At 45.5% G+C, this 15,330-nt stretch overlaps 1 protein-coding gene across 3 annotated transcripts in view; it reads right to left on the bottom strand.

The window, feature by feature from the left end:
- FTO (FTO alpha-ketoglutarate dependent dioxygenase) overlaps window positions 1–15,330 on the bottom strand; it is a 375,692-nt gene that overhangs the window by 131,196 nt on the left and 229,166 nt on the right. The gene's annotated exons all lie outside the window — the stretch shown is intronic.

A 15,330-nucleotide genomic window follows, 5' to 3' on the forward strand; every position in this document is an offset into this window, starting at 1 on the left:
CAAGATATATAATGGAAAGAACACGAACACATTTAACATGGGCTGAAACAAGAGATTAAAAAAAAAAAAAAAAAAAAAACCAAACCCAACTTTAAAATCTAAGCCAAGGAAAAGAGTTTCAAATTATGCCGAGAAGGCACTGCACCCCAGTAATCTACATAAGCAACTAATAGATGAAAAGAAAACATACGTTGTCTTCTGATTCCCTTAAAGATAACTCTTCCTCAAGGTGTGGTACCAGGGGCTGGGACCAGGCCAGATCCTGCCACCTGCTTTGTAAATAAAGTTTTATTGGAACACAGCCACACTTCTTCATTTACATATCATCTATGGTGGCTTTTGTGCTACAAGAGCAGAGCAGAGCTGTTGGGGCAGACTGTGTGGCCCACAGGGCCTAAAATATTTACTGTCTGGCCCTTTTCCAGAAGAAGTTTACCAACCCCTGGTCTAGACGAAGACCTACTATGACTTATGTGGCAGGGAACTCAACCAATTCCAAGTAATTCGCCCTTATGAGAACTGGCTTAGGTTTAGATTTTGAGAAGTCTACTTCGTTTCATATCCCAGCAGGATTTACTTTCCATAGCGGCGATCAAAAGCCTAGCACTGGGACAAAAGCCTATCAGGGACAACTGAGGAATTTTAGCAATCTGCTTGGAGCTCCTTGCGGAAAGTTCTACTGCTTTCCAAGATAAGAGCAACTGATCTCACAGAGACCCAAACCAAAACTTGGTACCGTGGCTTTAGAAGTAACGGTCCCAGTTGAGTCCCAACTTCTAAAACTATGTATAAAACGTTCAGTGAGAACCATCAGTTTCGCTTCCGGAGGCCCACTGTCTTCTTTGGTGAGGAGACACTCTGCCTCAGTGGATTATGGAGAAGGAGAGACAGAAGGTTATGGTGGATTCAAGGCACTTAATGCAAGGTCAGACTCTAAATGTGAACATAAGAGAAGAAAGGAATTATTTCAGGATTTGCAGAATAAACTTTCAAGAGTCCTTCTCTCCTGTGCTCTACTCTCACCTCATCCAAATATTTGCCATCTTAAGAGTCTTTTTACTGTACTGACCGGGCTATAGGTGTATGAATTCCTAGTACCATCGAGAAGGGTCCTTGTTTTCCTTTAATTTGCCTTTTGAGAGCCCAAATCTCAGTCATCCTCTCTGCTGCCCCCATCCTAGGGATCTTCCAAATTCTGACTCTTATTGTATATATACTGTTATAATGGCCCGCTGACAAACATGCTTTTATAAAGGCTCATTTACTGAGGCCGCCACCATATCCTCCACATCGCAAGTCAAACAATGTACGTCTTAACGGTAACTCATGAGTCAAACAATCTACGTCCTAACAGTCACTCAAAGTATAGAAAACACTAGGTCCAGGTAAGGTTTGGAGAGATGTGCTTCCTGCTCACGCTGGTGAGACACAGAGACAGAGATATGGGAAATCCGTTCTGGGTCGGATATGCACACGTGCAGTTCTTATGTAACAAGTTTCACTCGTGTTACTGTGGTATCTTTCGGATCTTCAAATACTGACAAGAATGAATGTGCTTTTGTTTGAAGGACCTCTGGGAGCAAGTCCATGTATGCTTGTGAATCTATTGTTTAAAAATACCTAAAATGGTTGTGAATTTCATGATTTCAAAAAATGCAAGACAGATTAGTCTTGGTTTGGTTTTGAAGAAAATGCTGGGTTTTCTTCCTGGATTTGAGAGTAGGAAAATAAATCTCCCAGGAGTTTAAAAACATATTCTATACTTGATACTCTATCCATATTCTATATGTTTCAGATATAAATGAAAGACTCATCTTTCATTTTCGCGGTAGGCAAAGAAAATACAGATTTCTCATTTTGGACTTTGCTGTAAATTACAGTAATTCAATTTCAACAGAGTTGAGTTTTCAGAGTAGCTTATTAGCAAAATTAGCATGAAAGCCTAGGAGTATTGAAAACAATGCAGACCGCCATGCATTCAGAATGTTGGAGATCCCACAAACTCTACGGACTTCAACTTGGAATGTAAACCCTCCACCACAGACAGTCCGATACTCGCCCTTGGCGTTCAAAGCACAGATATCCATAATGGCAAAGAAAGCACCTGAGTAGGACTTTTGGATGATTCCTTACAGGTTTCCAGAGACCCTCACGTGAGGGGACTGTGAACCAGTCACGAGACTGTCCAGGTCTGGGGGTCAAGTGGGGAAGCAAGCATCAGCACACAGCCCTATGTCTTTACTTTGAGGTTTGAGCTTCTCACATTTGCCTCTAATCAAAATACAGAGGAGAGCCTGTCAAAGCTTCCTAATGTGGATAGGGACAAAGCCTTTGGATCCTAAAGGTGTGAGTATGCCCCTGACATTGAGGAGTTCTGCTGTGTCTGCCAGGTGTGGTCTTCAGACAGAAACGAAAGCGACAGCGTCGGTGGGGTCACATCCCCCAGAGTATTCACGTGAAGGCAAGCGTGGTGCTTGCACCACTCGCCAGATCTGAATTCTCATTCTGGATCCTCCCCGAAGCCTTCACCATCGGCGCTGACCACAAGCTCCGCAGACAAGTGAATGCTGCAAAAGACATGCTTTCCCAGGTCGTCTGCTACAAGCTTTCTGAGGCTGCACTCTACTCTGAATGCGGTTCGTATGCTATTCTGGAAATTCTCCAAATCCCCAAACTCCAGGATGAGACCTGGTGAAAGAGGTTAACAGAAATGAGGAGACAGTGAACAGTAACAGGCAGTGAGGACCAGTGATCTCAGCCTCCGGGAGTCCAAGAGGCTTCAAATCCGTGACATACATATTCAATGGGTTCTCTGAGAAGTGGGGCATTCGAGAACTACCACACCGAGCGGTGGCTTCCAAAGGGGCCCTGTGAGAAGTCTTATTTCACACTGCCTGCTTACCTGAGCCTATCCAATGCAGGAGACGTAATGCCCCACCGAGGATGTGTCATGGGTCAACCAGACTGATCACTGTCAGTGCTGGTCATCGTCACTGAACTCCCCAGGGCCAGTCCCAACATATGCTGACTGAATTAGTGCCCAAAGTAGATTTCGGAGCAGATTTCAGGTAAAGCTGATAAATGCCTGCCCAAACCGAAACACGGAATGTCCCTGGTCATCGTGAAACACAAGCCAGTGCATCTGGCTAGCAAAATCTGTCCTCCCCGCCTTGAACAGGAGTTGGAATCTGCCTTGGAAGAATACACAATAGGGCTCCCGTGAATGCGCTCCAAGAATTTAATACCTGTTGCAATTTTCTCCAATTTGGGATATGAAATAATAACACAGACAGCAATTACCATAAAGAAAAACTTCAGGTGCAATAGCATTAGTTCAACAGCTGGGATCAAGTGTCAGCCCGGAATAACAAATTTCATTCATTTTATCTCCAGCTCTGGAGACATGCCGGTACTGGCTGTAATAGTCAGGAATGTCTGTTGGCTAAATGACTCTGCAGAGCGAGTCAAGTGAGGGCGGCCCGCGACAGTTTAATTGGGCTGCTTGCTAGAACTCTATCTGGGGGCTATAAGCAGTGGGCTATAAACAAGCAGCAAGCTGCTCTCGATGCTGAGCAGAGCAGCCCCGCAGGAGGGAAGAATAGGAGGGCGTCTGATGGCAGGAGCCCTCGCTGACACCGGCGTCAGGTTGGCTACAGGTGAACCGAGGCAGTGTGCCGCGGTGGCGAAAGAAAGGTGGGGTTAAGAGAGCAACCATTGATCTTGTATTGATTTCTGGACACTGTGTCCTAGATCCGCTCCCAGATAGAATGACAGGTTTGGGTTTTGTGTTTGCAAGAAGAGACAGAAATGACTAGCACCAGCCCTCCTGGTTTCTGATCGTATTTCCCTTTAGAAACATGCCACCCATAGATTTTTTTTTTTTTCCAGACAGGGAAATCCAAGCAAGTTTATCGCTGCAGAGAGAGAGGGTTAGGGGCTGGCTAATCAGCCATTTGTCTTTGCCGCTCTGGATCTGGGAGTCAAGGGGTCGAAACGGAGCACAATTGGGCCCTTTGGTTTTATCTCAGGTAACCCTCGTCTCTGGTAATTGAACCCATTCCTCGCGGTCAAGGTTCCTGTCACTCATATTCAATGTCTGTCATTACTGAGAAATGCTTCATGTCATATTACACTGACAGAACCACTACAGAAAGCCGAGCAAGATTCCCCCAGCACCAGAGGTAAGACAATGGGAGCCTCTTTCAGACCAGTGATGTTTAACATTTTATGTGCTGACACCGTGTCTGTAAGCACAATATAATGAAAGTCTAGTAAATGGGAGATAAAAATTCATACTTTCCCTCCTTCAGGGGCTGCCAGGCAATATCAGAAATAAAACAAGTTGGCAGCTTCAGCGAGAGTGCCACGGCAGGCATTTTCCAAGGGTGGTACGTGGGTTTACACACGGACAGGCTCACCGACGTGCGCGCACGTCCCCATTTGTGTTTGATGTGGCTTGTGTACAAAATAAAAAACCCAAGCACCTCACTTCTCCCTCGGCAGGGCATGAGTCACTGTCACAGGGCCGCTGACCTCAGAAATCACACTCTCCTCTGAACAGGTTCTGACGCTCTCAAACCATGAAAGGCAGAGAGAAGAGACGGCCCGGCAGCGTCTTTAACAAAGAATGACTCCATCGTTCAGTCTGGAAGTTTCCCGACGAGTTCTGAGTCAGAGCATGGCCCCCATGGGTGCTGGGAAGCAGAGTCTGCTCTTGAGTCCAGTCGGCTGCTAATCTTCAAAGCCTTCAACCTGCTTTTCCAGCACCATCCTTCGTGTCTTCCAAGGGCTCACATGGAAGCCCCCACGCCCAGTCACACTTGGCTGGTCTGTGCCCCCAGTCTTCTGCACATCTCTTTTCCCTTTGGGCAGCTTCCCCCTCCCCTTCCTTCAGGGCCAGCTCACACTCTGCCTGCTCCACAGATGTGGCTCTCAATCCCCTTAGCTGTCCGCTGCTCTCTCCCCGGTCAAGGGCGTGGGCTCTGGAATGACACCGGGGGTGGGGAGGGGTGGCGACTGATCCCTCTCTCTGGCACTTGGGCAAGTTTATAAACTGTGCCTCCGTTTCCTCGGCCATAAAATGGGGTGAACAGTCGTGTCTGCCCCACAGGTCTGATGTGAGGAGTAAATGAGATGGCCCATAGTGGCAGTTACAAGGGTCACCTGGCTGTAAAACAGGCCCAGGACACATGACTGCTTCCCAGTGCCTGCTACAGTGCCAGTAACACAATGTTATTACTGCTATTGGCATTCTCAAACCACTCTGTTTATATGAATAATGCATCTCTCTCTCTCTCTTTTTTTTTTTTTTTTTTTTTTTGCTTTAGGGTGACTGTTTTCCCCTGCTCTCTTCTCCTTGGCCCAGAGCGGTGGGCATCAGAGCCACCTGAGAATCCGTCAGAAATGCCAACTGTCCGGCCCCGCCTGAGGAAGACCTGCGGTGTGAGTTTCACACGCCCACACGGTGATCCAGTGGATTCAGTGGATGGCAGGCAGCAGAGCACTCGTCCTTGGGGACCCGACTTTCCACCCAGAACCTCAGCAACTCTGCTTCCAGGCCCCTGTGTCCCTGTGAAAGTCACTCAACATCTCTTTGCCTTGGTTCTTCTCCTGTTAAAATTAGGGGATAATAACAATAATAATAAAGTACCATCGTAATGGCTGGGTTAGGGCACATTAACCACTATGAAAAGTACCTGGCATAGAGAAGCACTCAATCAAGCCAAGCTAGTACTGCAATTATTCAGGATTAACGGGGCAAAGAATACTTGAGAAGCACCTGAGTGCTTATTCAAAGTTCAATTAAGAGTTATCATTAGCAGTCGTATTTTTTTTTAAATGTTTTATTTATTTTTGATACAGAGAGAGACAGAGCATGAGAGGGGGAGGCGCAGAGAGAGAAGGAGACACAGAACCAGAAACAGGCTCCAGGTTCTGAGCTAGCTGTTAGCACAGAGCCTGACGCAGGGCTCGAACCCAGGAACGTGAGATCTGACCTGAGCCGAAGTCGGAGGCTTAACCGACTGAGCCACCCAGGCGCCCCATAGCAGTCGTATTTATCTGATTTCAAGCCTCCCGAGGGCAGAGACCCTGCCTTCTCGATCCGTAACCCGCTGGAGCTCATCGGAGGCTGGTCCGTAAGCAGGCGACTCTGAATGCGGTGAATGCGGAGGCCCAGGAGTCAGGCCGAGTATTTGGGGTTAGTGCCTTTGTTGGCTGGAGGGCAGAGAAAGGCCATTCACTTTGGCATCAGCAGCCTTCCCAAGGCCACCAGCCCATGGGCCGACTGTCTTTTGCACGATCTTTCCTCCCCAGTTCCAAGGCTGCTTTCATTGAAGGTCACACCCCCTAAGCCTAGTAACTTTGGGTTTAAAAACCATCTTGACTTGATATTTTAGAGGGAACATGGCAGGCTTAGTGAGTTTAATCTCTCTCTCTCTCTCTCTCTTAAAATACACCAGGGGGAGGGCCACCTTTTAACCTATCTGACAAAGCTTTAGAAAAAAAGCTTTAGAAAAAACGGACTACTGCCTGAAGCAGAATGTAAGAGCCGGCCCGGAGCTTTCCATGCCGGAGGGGGCAATCCCACAAAGAGGCACGATGGCTTGGCACTCCTCTGGCATAAACCAAACCGGAGTTGCAAATGCATCTCCCTCTATAACCCCTCCCTGGAGAAATTCAAAATTGGCGGAGGAAAAGAAACCCCCCTCTGCCAGTGGCTGGCCGTGCCCTTGACTGGTCTGCTTCACCGCTCTCTTCAAATAGCAAGGTAGCCACAATGCCAAAAAGCTGGTTTTGCAGCAGAGGAATGAACTAACCTGTTTGGGAGAAGTTCCCATCTTAGACAAGGTGATGAAAAATTCATGCTGGCTGTCATTGCATTAGGAGGAACCGTGCCACCCACAGTTACTATAAATGAGCTGGTCCTACAGTCATACAGCTAACCCGATTGTTGAAACTGTAACTATGACGTCTATAGGAAGGTCTGCTATTTAGCCAATAGAAGTTAGGATTCCTGCAAACACGTGATCGTAAGCTTGCCGCCATTAGTAGGAAGTAATCTCTAAGTGTCTAAACAGGCACTTCGAATGATCCTCACAGCAAAAAGTATGTAGTGTTTTCTTTTTTTCTAAATATATATAATACATTTAAATTGAATGGACAAACACATTCCATGACCTTGATGATTGTTTCTACTGTGGTTCCTTGTAACAACAGGTTACTGGTGATGTGAGATTTTTTTTCCCCCCTACTTCTAGTCATAGAAATTTAGGGGACAAGAGACTTGAGTAAGCTATCTTTGGATTGATCCAGGAGCAACATCCGGTAAATGCAGGTAATAGGGGGAGAAGCTGAAATTACAGTGGTATAAAAATAATTCTTGTTCCTCTCCAAGGCACTATAACTATTAAATCAGATATGGTAATACGTCAAATACAATGCCTTCCCCAAGGGCACAGGCCCCTATTCCCACCACGATTCCCACTCTAGGGCAGATCCTGGGAAGAGATGACACTCACCAGATCCCTACACGGTCCACTGGTAGCCATTTTCAGAAGCCCCACAATGAACCATGACTTGAGACAGGACAGTTTTGGATCTCAAAGCACCACACTCTCAAGAATAAGAATGACTCCTATTCACCAAACCAAGTGGGAAAAGCGCGCGGCGAAGATATTTCTAACGCCGAAATATTACATTGCCAAATGTTCCTGTCAAACCGTCGTTTAATTACCTCGGCCCCTTGCCTCTTATAATCACCTGTCATTAGCAACAATGCTTGCATCTGTTTACACGTCTGTCAGAAATGCCAGCCCAGCTGAAGCCAGAGGGAGAAGACTTCTAGTGGGAGACGGCCTCCGTTGAAAAAAGGTCACCTTAAAGTTGACCTGTCTCCATCCAGGGCCGTCCCTCAAAAGGTAATCTGAGGAGAAGACCCCTGGAGCAAACATCTGAATGGCACAGAAGCAAATTTTTGACAGGGTTGTTTAGAGATTCCAAGACCAGAGAGGAAAACGCTGGAGGTTTCGTGGACGTACTGTGCTTCCTTTCATGACATCTCTGCTTGCCTGCAGGAAGTAACACTACATTCCAATGTCTTCAGGTCTTTCCAGCCCTGGCACCCTCCTCAACCCTGCAAGGGTGCACCTGGCCCCTCCTTCTTCCATTAATGCTCCTTCCCTCCGCCAGGGACTGGGTCTGTTTTTCTTGCCACTTAGTAGCCATCACTGCCTCCTCTACTTGAGCTTTCTCCCAAAGATGGGCTTCATTATAGACCACAGGCTCCCTAGGGTCCTCTCGCTTCTCCACATCCCTATAAACAAACATAGATTCTTTTGTTTTGACATTTTAGCACATCAATGGGGTGGGGAGATATATCATAGGGTTATTCAAAAGCCCATAATGATTTTTTTAAATGTTGATTTTATTTATTTTGAGACAGAGGGAGAGAATCCCAAGCAGATTCAGCACTGTCAGCACAGAGCCTGACGTGGGGCTTGATCTTATGAACCATGAGATCATGCTCTGAGCTGAGATCAAGAGGCAGACACTTAACTGACTGAGACACCCAGGCACCCCAGAAGCCTGGGTAATATTGTTAATTAGTAAGTAATGACTGTTAGGTTTTGCTTCTCTTCCAACATGCTAAATTGGTGTGATTTCATGTTTTTATGAGTATCTTTGATTTTCTTGGCATTCGGTTTCATCATCTATAAAATGGAGGTAACAGTACTCAACATAGAAAGCCTCCACACACAGTAAGTACTCGATCTCAATACCTGTTGGGCTCCATTTTGATTCTTCCTTTCTCTCCAGAAAAACCTTCCCGCCTCATATGGGGCTCATGATTTACTCATGATGGATGCCATCTGCCTTATCTCACAATTAATGTCTTTTTTTCTGACATAACTGACTGGAAGACCTATCACAGCACTGGGCACATGTGGAAACTTTCAAAATACTTCGTCAATGGAATTTGGATTCAGTTTTATTCTGAGTTGGCAAACCCCATGATGGGAATGGAATCTATACCCCAACCCTAAGGCTGTAGCCCTCCTGCCTCTCCAGCCCTCTCTCACCTTCTCCCTCGGGCACTGTGCCCTGCTGCCTGGTCCCCCTCCCTGGTTCCGTTCTGCTGGGGCTTCCCCGCAGATCCCTAAGAAGCTCTGTGCCCTTCCCCAATGGTTTCCTTTTCTCCACGGCCCTTGTTTGACATTATCTTCTCGATTTGCTCACTTGTCTTCAGTCCCTCTCCTGCCAATAGACCACAGGCTCCACCAGCACAGGAGACAGGCCATGTTTCTTTTTCCTCCTCCTATCTCTTGTGTCGGGTACACAGTAAGTGCTCACTAAATATCTGCTGAGTGAGGGGCACCTGGGTGACTCAGTCGGTTAAGCATCCGACTTCAGCTCAGGTCATGATCTCATGGTTTATGAGTTAGAGCCCCACGTCGAACTCTGTGCTGACAGCTCAGAGCCTGGAGCCTGCTTCCGATTCTGTGTCTCCCTCTCTCTCTGCCCCTCCCCTGCTCACATTATATCTCTCTGTCTCTCAAGAATGAATAAAGGTTAAAAAGTTAAAAAAAATACGTATCTTTTGGGTGAAGGATGGTTCTTTTCTCTTAACCACTCACCCATTTTTCACGCTACTGGGGAGTCAGACACAAATTACGGCCCCTCAAGATTAATGCCGGACTCCAATCTCAATAAAGTTCAGAAATGCTTCGATGTGGCCACGTGCAGATAGAAACACAAGAAACTTTCTTACTAACCCTGCCAGAGAAAGTAATAACCAGGGCAAGTTACATTTCTGCCCTAAAATGAGGCTCACCCAGGACTCGGGAATGAACCGGGTATTTATAAAACATCTCTTCTACCCTCACTTGTGCTTCCCGCTCTCACTCCCGCCCGACCAGGTTTCCTGGGTACCTTAAACATGAGCCTCCGTCTTCTCCTTGGCTCACTAACACGAGAGCCCTGCTTGAACCGACATCCCACTGTGTCGCTTCTGGCTCAGCAGCCTGAGGGCTCCACTGTGAAGGCTCAGGGAGGCCGGTTTGGACACGCTGCCTCAGCTCAACCAGTGGGTCCTTTTTACTTCGCTTCCTGAAATTTAGAGAATTGTAGCCCTTTCTCTAACCTGTAACCATGATAGCATCTGAGGAACCCTGTGCTTCGGGGCTCATCAAGGCGCATCACCTTACCTTAAATGACAAAGTAACGTTCTGTTCTAGGGAAAGATTCCAAACCCCATCACGCCCACACTCTGGGGTAGGTTTGGGGGAAAACACCATGCTTCTTTCCAAACGAAAGCGCCACCTGCAGGTTGCCGGGCCCCTAATACATACTCTAAGAGATTATTTCTTTTCCCCACAGAGACATCGGAGGACACTGAGTTTCCCCTGGTGGTGGTTTCAGCGACTCTAGTTACTAACTCCTCTTTTCTTAGGACGCGGTCAAGGGGCGCCTGGGTGGCTCAGTCGGTTAAGCATCCGGCTTTGGCTCAGGTCATGACCTCACAGTTCGTGGGTTCGAGCCCCGCGTCGGGCTCTGTGCTCACAGCTAGCTCAGAGCCTGGAGCCTATTTCAGATTCTGTGTCTCCCTCTCTCTCTGACCCTGTCTGCTCGCACTGTCTCTCTCTGTCTCTTAAAAATAAATAAAAAACATTAAAAAATTAAAAGAAAAAAAAGACATGGTCAAGTAGAGCCATTCTCCCCCTTTGTCCCTTGTCCCTTTTGTAGTTCAAAGTGGTGAACCTTCTTCATATGCATCGACAATCTGTGAACACCTCTTCCTTGACGAGCCTTAGGGCCAGGTCCTGGGCACTACACTCCATGCAGGACCGCAGCCTTCGTTACCAACTTTAAAGCTATGGGTGAAGAAAACAAAAATGCACTTATTTTACAAGATGTGCACTGGGGGCAGCTACTCAAGGGCATTTGACTAGTTCAAGATGGTGAAAGAAATTGGCCATGGCTGGCCTGGCCGCACGTGGTTTCAGAAAAATGCACTGCGGAGAACGGACACTGTCCCTATAATTCTAAAAGATTTGCTCATTTAAACCCACCGTCAGTATTTTCTGCCACGTAGTAGAGAAATTCACAGGATGCCAGGCCCCCCTCATGGCTTCCGTGGCTGTAAAAACCCCCCCGATGCTGGATTTTTTATATTTGGTAAATTAATAGTTTACTGTTCCAAGATTCCTCCATGTTTATATTATTGCTTTTCGAACATAAAAGTTTGCAGTTGTTATGGAAACATATGGTAACATTTGCTGCTAAATTTTAAATGCATTTTCTACCCCTGTTACACACCTGAAATGAAGCCAAAACCTCTCTTTGCTTTACATTAGACTGAAATTCAAACTGGCCTGGGTGACTATAAATGGTTACTGTTTGTCTTGGCTCCTACCTGTATCAGATTTAGGCTGAGGAATCTTAGGGAAGAAATTACACGGGATAAAATGGATATTTCAAAATTACGAGGCCTGCAATTCCAGTGGCTCCAAATATCAGCTTTCTGTTTCATCTCAGCCTGCCAGAAAGAAAATGGTGGGGCTGCAGAATAAAAGGTGGACAACATTTATGCTCCGGAGCCAGATGCTTCTTGTTTTGATTATCCTGGTGGAGGAGACTTGCAGATCCCGATCAGTTCAGTCTTGTTAGCAAATTAGATGGTTGTAGATTACAATGGTGCGAGACACGAGTTTTAGCCCCTTGGCTTCGGCTGGAAATGACAAAAGTATAAATTCTTTCAACCCATTTTGTTCTGCAATTTTCTTCTTTGAGCGCCTCACAATTCTCCAGTAATTGTTCGTGATGACTTTTGGCCCATGGGGAGGCTGCCTTGGAAACATGCACTGGACAGGTTTTCTAAGTGGCCCAATTACCCATTTCTCCATACCTTAACGCCTTACCCAAGTCAGGTTTCCTTGTGCAATATAACCAGTCATAAATACTACTGAAGAAGACGAAGCAATTTGGCTTAGAAAAACATCAGATGAGAAAGACAGATGCGAATTCTTGCCTGCTTGAGCATTTTTCTGGGACTTTCAATCAAGATAAACCAAGAGTCCGTCAGGAGACAGCTTCAAATGTGTGCCTTTGGTCTTGCTCAGGGGCCTGGGAGACCTAACTCCCATCTACGTCGCGGTCCTGTGGGCTGTGTTCTTTTATTCATCTTAGCGCATTTGTTAAGAGTTGAGATTAGTTTTCAGAGGTTAACTCTCTGTTTTCTTCTTGGGAATATAAACACCCAATTTGCTAAAGAGTTTCACTTACATTTCAGACAAGAGTAAATACTGCTTCTATATAGTTGAAGTGAATAGAGAAAATTACGCTGCTTTTCTAAGTGCAGAAATACAGAAGTTGCCAACGTTTTTGTGCATTTCTTACTATACATAAGTCCCTGGAGAGTAAGAAGTAGGTGTTAATTCTACAATTCTTCCCTCGTAGTATATAATTGGAGGTTTCGGTGGCAGTAACTGAAAAAAAAAAAGGTGATGCTCTCCCTGCCTCCCTGCCTTTTTTTTCATCAGTTCGAATAAAGGATTTCAAAATCTAAGGCATCTGTTCTAATATACATCCAGCATGTTACCTAAGGAAGCCAAGAACTCAGAATGTAATCACAGAAGTCACAAACTTCTCATTTCTTATCAGCAGCACAGGTCAGAGCCCTCACAGCCCATGGATGATTACTGCATTAGTAGATTATACATGAGTATATGTAATATATACAAATACTGTGTTATCTATATAACATAAGTAATGTATATACCATTACATGCAGTGTTGTACATTTTCACATTTCTCCACCTTTCTCCCTCGTCTTTAGAGGGTGGACAAATGGTGACATTTCTCAACCCATCAAGATGTAGAAAAACGCAGTGATTAAAAAGTGGACACAAGACCTTCCCTGCCTGGGCTCAAGTCCTAGTTTGGTCACTTATAACCTATGTTATTTTTGGTAAATTCCCTGGCCTTCCTGGGTCCTATGTACCTTACCTGGTAAGGGGAAATAAAAGTGGCACTTGCTTGTCTGGTTTGGCATGGAGAGCAAATAAAGACATAGGGGTAAAACACTTAGAGGAGGGCCTGGCACAGACTACTCACTGAAGCTAGCGGCTATTACTAATTATGATGGTGACTGTCAGCATCTTCATAATCAAGAGCATGATTATGATCGAGATACAGGCTTCCTGATTCTTTGGTTTGTAAGGCCCGTGTCTCCTAACCTCTGATGATGCGATCCACCGTCACGATTTGTGGCAACAGCCATGGACCAACTACATTGTGTGCCTAGCGTTTTTCTTTCAAACAACTTTAAAAAAATTTTTTAACCCCAAAACTTAAAGACTGACTTCACTCTTGTCCTCAACAATATCACCTGAGTAGCACGGATCCAAATGCAAATTATGCTTTTCTAATCAAAAGCAAAATACGGTACCCTTAAAATGAAAGTGTTCGTGAGGGTATTACAAAATCGTGTGTGCCCTCAGTGCATGGGTTTTCCACTCCAGGAGTGTCTGAACTAGGCCGTGGCACATGTCAGAAGGGCCTACCTGGGCATGAACTGGGAGGCATTTTAGACTCGACAGACACCCACCGCCCACAACTCTCTGCGTGGACAATACACAGTCTTGTCAAGGGACCAAACTCGCGTGACCGTCACTAGGCTTACTTTCACTTAGCACATACTCAGATCTGAACTCTGTCTCGGTCGGTGCTCAAGGACTGAAAAGAATTCCCTTTCATTCGCCAAAGTTCCTAGTAATGTGAGCATCGTGTCGGTGGGGAGACTGCAGACAGGGGGAGGCCCTTGTGGGAGGAAAAAAAATGCCACTATATCCAGAGGTCTCGCCCCATCTCTTGCAGACCAGATTAAATGTATTTTGAGCCCTGCCCGAACCCATTTTCATGTGATACATTCAGTACAAGAAGAGATTAATTACTTAGGAAAAACAAACTAACCTCTCTACAGCAAATATATCATCTCCATAGAGCACGGGACACAGAGGTTTGCGCCTGCATCGTTAGCTCAGCTATAATAAATGAGACGCTCTATGTGATGTATAATATGGTAAAGAAAACACAGCTGTTTGCTTCTGTAGGGCCGTGCATAGGTGCACTGCACCTGAGTCTGCAAACACTTAATAAGCCCTCAACAACAGAGATGCGTCACTCAGAACCGATGGCTGAAAACCATTATCCAAGGATAATTAACTATGTCACGACACTGAGTCCTAACACAAGGTCCTCATAATTCTCCACTAAGGGAAAGACAGTAAGACATTATTATATTACTAACATTTAATAAGAAGACTTTTATTTGTGTGTTATTAATGCGAGCTGGAAGTTACAGCAGCATTTGAATTATTATTAGTTCTTCTGGGCACTCTATCACTTGAAGGGCAAAGCAGCCCTTTGAGCTTAAGAACCATAAAGAAATACTTCCATTTGAGGCTAAAAATATTTTTTAAATGTTATTTGCGGGGCGCTTGAGTGGCTCAGTCGGTTGAGCGTCCGACTTCAGCTCAGGTCATGATTTCGCAGTTCGTGGGCTTAAGCCCCGCGTCGGGCTCTGTGCTGATTGCTCGGAGCCTGGAGCCTACCTCCACTTCTGTGTCTCCTGCCCTCTCTGCCCCTCCCCTGCTCACACTCTGTCCTCTCTCTCACAAAAATAAATTAACATTTTAAAAGGGTAAAAAAGAAGAATTTAAATTTTATTTGCACTTTGTTCTGTTTATTTTTCCTCTCATCACATGAACAAGCTGTCGCTAAAACGACCGATATTCAGGAAGCTCAAGGCTGCACACTTCTGTTAGACATTTCTAGTGAACTCACTAATTTTTTAGAAGACTCCATCATTTTGCTTTTCTCCAGGCATCCTGGTCATTCTGAGACTCTCCTCTACAACACGAAGTATTTCAATTTCTCGGTAACAAGGCTTTTTGACTGCTTGCAGACAAAGGCCCGTCTCCATTTATTATGACGACTTCCTACTGTGTAGGGCTGGTCTTTACTTCATAATTAAAATAGCACCTGAACAAGACCATCTGTGAACGTGGATTAAGGTTTTACAAAATGTGACTATCTTTTCCTTTCTTTTCTGCCAAATGCCTCTATACCTCGTACAGATTTTGTGTGACATACGGACAACCACACACACAAACACACAAAAGGGCATGCTTAAATAAACTTTTACTAGAAAAAAAAAAGGAAAGGAAGGTAAACATTTTGCTCGTCACTGCCACCTTCCATGCCTCAATTAAATCAATAAATTAACATACAGCTTTGTGATTTGCTCTAAGAACGAATGAACTGTCAGTC

The sequence above is a fragment of the Suricata suricatta genome, chromosome 16 (assembly GCF_006229205.1).
Source record: "Suricata suricatta isolate VVHF042 chromosome 16, meerkat_22Aug2017_6uvM2_HiC, whole genome shotgun sequence".
In the NCBI taxonomy this organism is placed as follows: Eukaryota; Metazoa; Chordata; class Mammalia; order Carnivora; family Herpestidae; genus Suricata; species Suricata suricatta.